The sequence below is a fragment of the Neomonachus schauinslandi genome, chromosome 8 (assembly GCF_002201575.2).
Source record: "Neomonachus schauinslandi chromosome 8, ASM220157v2, whole genome shotgun sequence".
Classification (NCBI taxonomy): Eukaryota; Metazoa; Chordata; class Mammalia; order Carnivora; family Phocidae; genus Neomonachus; species Neomonachus schauinslandi.
In genome coordinates, this window is record NC_058410.1 from 15,221,270 (window position 1) to 15,226,581 (window position 5,312).

Genomic DNA, 5,312 nt, shown 5'->3' on the forward strand with positions numbered 1-5,312 from the left:
GGGGGGGGGGGGGGGGGGGGGGGGGGGGGGGTGTGCCAGGAAGAGGGTTTAAAAATGCAGGCATAGCAAAATGTTGGCGGTAGGGGGTGGATATGTCCTTTATCTTGATTATAGTGATGCTTTTTTAAGTATAAACATATATGTCAAAGCTTACCAAATTGTATAATGTAAATATGTTGGGCACCTGGGCGGCTCAGCTGGTTAAGCGACTGCCTTCGGCTCAGGTCATGATCCTAGAGTCCCAGGATCAAGTCCTGCATCGGGCTCCCTGCTCAGCAGGGAGACTACTTATCCCTCTGACCCTCCCCCCTCTCATGTGCTCTCTCTCTCTCATTCTCTCTCTCAAATAAATAAATAAAATCTTTAAAAAAAAAACTTATTTACAATGTAAATATGCACAATTTACTGTGTGTCAATGATACCTCAATAAAGGTATTTAGAAAATTTAAAGGATGGAAGTCACTGAACAGCTTAGATATTATAAATTAGTTTTGAAAATTATTCAGGATTTTGAATCAAGTCAAAACATCAAACAACTACTCCATGTTTTCAGCTGATAAAATTTTTTCTGATAAATTTAAAGATTTCTCAGAGTTCAGTTGAACTTTCTATTTACAGACTGTCAGATAAGATTTTTTTTCTAATCATAATAAACAATAATAGTAGCTGGAATTAAAGCATCCGCTATGGTCTGGAATGACCTATGCACTTTAACATGTTGCATCATTTAATCCTCAATATAAACCTACGAAGTAGAGCATTATCCTCATTTATAGAGACGGTCCCTTAGAATGAAGGTCACACACCAAGTAAGACACAGAACTAGAATTTCAAACCAGCAGTCTGAGTCCAGAGCTTATGATTTTATTCACAAAGCTTTGCTGCCTCCTGATCTGACTTTGGGGAAAACCCTCTTCTTCCATTAAAGACTATTAATCAAGGGGCTCTGTCTTCCCCTATCCTAAGTCCTATTTTTTTCTGAGTCTGATTTGTCACCTTGTCCTTTGACAAAAGAAAATATATCACAATCAAGTTGGATGTAGCTCAGGAAGGAAAAATTCATTTGAAAATCAACTAATATGGGGCGCCTGGGTGGCTCAGTTGGTTAAGCAACTGCTTTCAGCTCGGGTCATGATCCCGGAGTCCTGGGATCAAGTCCCACATCGGGCTCCCGGCTCAGCAGGGAGCCTGCTTCTCCCTCTGACCCTCTCCCCTCTCATGCTGTTTCTCTCTCTCTCTCTCTCCCAAATAAATAAATAAATAAAATCTTTAAAAAAAAAAAAAGAAAATCAACTAATATAATTCATCATATTCCTCATATTAACAGAATAAAGGACAATATTCATTCGATCACTCAATAGATACAGAAAAAAAATTTGATAAAATTTATTATAACAATAAATTAATCAGTTAATTAAACTTTACATGAATTCATTATTTTAAAATAACTTTTAGCTAACTGGTTAAGATTAACTACTTTAATCTGGTTTTTTTTAGGTATCTACAAAAACTGATAGATAAACATCACTCCTAATGGTGAAATGTTAAAAGCTGTCCCTCTGAGATCAGCAATGAAGAAAGAATGCCCACCATCACCTTCTATTCAGACTGTACTAGAAGGTCATAGTCAGTGCAATAAGGCAAGAAAAAAGAATAAAATTTTAAGGCCAGTAAGAAGAAAGTAAAACACCATTATTCATACATGCTATGATTGTATCATTGGAAAATTCAGAAGAATTTATAGGCAAAATTATTATAATTAATAAATTAAGTTAGCAAATTTGCTGGATACAAGGACTATTGTATTTCTATGTAGCATCAACAGTTAGAAATTAAAATACTTTTTTTATTGTTTTTAAAGATTTTATTTATTTGACAGACAGAGAGACAGCGAGAGAGGGACCACAAGCAGGGGGAGTGGGAGAGGGAGAAGCAGGCTTCCCTCAGAGCAGGGAGCCCGATGCAGGGCTCAATCCCAGGACCCTGGGACCATGACCTGAGCCGAAGACTGACTCACCCAGGTGCCCCTAAAATATGTTTTTAAATATTTTTTACAATAACATAAAAGTATCAACTATCTAGGAGCAAATGTAATAAAAGATTGGCAAGTCTTCTACACAGAAAATTTTTCAACTTAGCAAAAATAAAAAGAAATTAAATGAGGCTTAAATAAATGGAAGCTATATCACAGTCGTGGATTAGAAGACCCAATATCATAAATTCCTTTCCTGCCTAAGTGAACCAGAGCTGGCTTAAGCTCCTTACAACCCAAGCACCCTGACTGGTCCAGAGGTTTTGAATTGACAATGCCCCTCCCCCATACACCTAATTTCCTTCCTCTCAATCAGATATGCCCTGTGGTTTTTCACCTGTTTTTACCCCTCTTTTTCTTCTACTTCTGCCCAATCCAGTCCTCAAACACAATTCCACTCTTTAAAAAGTTCTTCCTTCTTAAATTCAAGTTCATTTCTCTTGCCTTGAATTCTATAATAATTTTTAATATGTAACTACTCTTAATAATATTTACAAATTCTTATAGCATCTGTTATGTAAATATTTGTTATTCAACTTTTCACAACTCATCTCCCCAGCTAGAATGTCTTCACCCCAAGAAGACAAATATTGAGACGTTTTTTTCTTTGCTTCCTTCTTGCAGAGTGCTTTCCACATAGGAAATGTTCAATACACATGTACAAGTGAGATTTGTTTTATATACAATATGTGGCCACAATTACTGGATAAGAACTAGACAACCCATCGGTTCCAACACAAGTAGATGCAATAGCCCAATATCTTAGAAATCTAAGATTTATCTGGCCTCTTCCCTATTAATTTGAATAGTATGACAAACAATCATCTTGGGAGCCTTACCAATTCCCAAGAATTTACCCAGAAAACCAAGAATTGGAGACATTAACCAGAAATTCTGTAGTCCCAAATCAAAGAATACAGTTGCAAAGTTTCCTGGAAAAGCAAAGAAAAAACTCAAAACTCAGGGCACCTGGGTGGCTCAGTCGTTAAGCGTCTGCCTTCGGCTCAGGTCATGATCCCAGGGTCCTGGCATCGAGCCCTATATCGGGCTCCCTGCTCAGCGGGAAGCCTGCTTCTCCCTCTCCCACTCCCCCTGCTTGTGTTTCCTCTCTCACTGTGTCTCTCTCTGTCAAATAAATAAAATAAAATCTTTAAAAAACAAAAAAACAAAAGAAACAAAAACTCAAAACTCTATTAAATAAATACTGTGTTCTTAGAGTTTTATAATACTAGAGGGACACAATTAAACCTTCCATCCCCACATGACCTCAAGACACATGAATGGCTGTTCAGCAAACAAAAAAGCTAAAGCTCCAATCAACAAAACTATTTAGAGTAGACCAATTACCCTGAGGGGGACAAAAATATGAATTTAATGAGTTGTCATGAAGAAGAGTCTGCAATTCCTTGATCTAAGGCCAGAGGTGGGAGAATTACAATAAATCTAGGGCAAAGCCCTCCATGGGATCACACATGAGATGAAAGATCTTTCTAAATCCTGCACACTGAATATGAAATATGGGGCAAAATGCATGGAATCACAGCAAATGTGTTCCCTAATTTCATTTTGCGGACACTATAGGATAAAATACTTAAAATCCAGAAACTTAGCTATTAAAATGACTAAACAAAAGCATATTTCCTAGGTTGCCTGAGACTCCTAGAAGATGAATTTTGGAAATAGATTCATAAATTTGTTCTAGGTGTTATAATTTGTAATAAGTCCGGGTTTATATCTGGAAATGAGAAAAAGCAGGGACAGAGACCAGGATGAACCCAGGACAAACACTATTGCTATTAACACCAAGCAGATTTTCTCCACCTCACAAACATCTGTCTGAGGGGTGGAGTGAATTTAGCCACAAACACTTGGAATCATTCTTTTCGGCAAATAGTAGCTCAAGGAAGATTACACGATCTTCACCCTATATAGTTGCTCCAAGAACTGAAGTATGTGTTGGTGGGGAGGGGAGTCTATCTTTGGTGTTACCAGTGTCATCTGGTGATTCTTGATTGTCCAATCACATTTCTGTGTGTGCGTCTCCAGAGTAATCAGGTGGGGACATAGTCATCTCAATGGGAGACAATTAACTGTCAGTTTCTGAGGGTCCTCTCTCTTGGACTGGTTGGTTAGTTTTCTCAGAGACCACCCCAACTCCTGCCTGGATGATATAAGCCTCGCAGTCAGTATTGAGGTGGAAGGAGCTGGGGGGGGGCCTCCCATTTGACATGACAGCCTTCACTTAATTTCTCTATTTTCAAGAAGACATTTATCCCTTTCCACTAAACTGTAACAGATTCTGAAATCAGGAGGGCATCTGTAGCTCTCATTGCTCCTTTCAAAGATTTTCGACGAATTCTTCTGTTTTCAGCTGCATGCCAACCCTAGCTTTGGGAGGTAATTTTTGCTTCCAAATGCCAAGCCCTTCTGGGCTCCACAGTTTAATGGAGTTGCTTTTTAATGGCTGCCCCTACACACAGGCCTAGGTTTCACCTGAACTGATCTGCTAAACTGATTACCAGTCATCCGTTTTCCACATTCTAGAATTGCATGGATCACTCCAGTGTGCTATTGTCTCCAACTCCAGTGTATTTTTATCTCAGTAGCTCTGGGACAAATCTGCTTTGATTTTGGCTCTCTTCTAATTCATTTCTCTATCGGTAAATTTAAAAGGAAGAAAAATTTACAAAACAAAATTTAAGTAGAACTCTGAGGGAAGGTTACCCATATAGCAGTCGGCTTGCCAATCAAGTTTTCACCTGAAAGTGACTTTTATAAACTGTATGAAAACAAGGGCACCTGGGTGGCTCAGTCCTTAAGCATCTGCCTTCGGCTCAAGTCATGATCCCGGGGTCCTGGGATGGAGCCCTGCATCGGGCTACCTGCTCTGCGGGAAGCCTGCTTCTCCCTCTCCCACTCCCCCTGCTTGTGTTCCCTCTCTCGCTGTGCCTCTCTCTGTCAAATAAATAAATAAAATCTTTAAAAAAAAAAAACTCTATGAAAACATACTTGAGTAAGTTTTAATTTAAACTTAGTCAAAGCAATAACTTTTGAACTCCCCAATTAAAAAGCAGTTCACCTGCCCCCCCTCTTCCCTGACCCCCCTGACCTCTCCCTTGCTGGGCTCCAAAGCACATGCCTCCTAGGAGGAATGTTTCTACCTCAAGGCACAGCACTGGCTCTTCCCTCTGCCTGAAAATTCCTTCCCCGAATATCCAGTGTCTCACTTCCTCATCTTGTTCATGTCTTTGCTCAAAGCTTCCTTCTCAGGGAGGCTTAC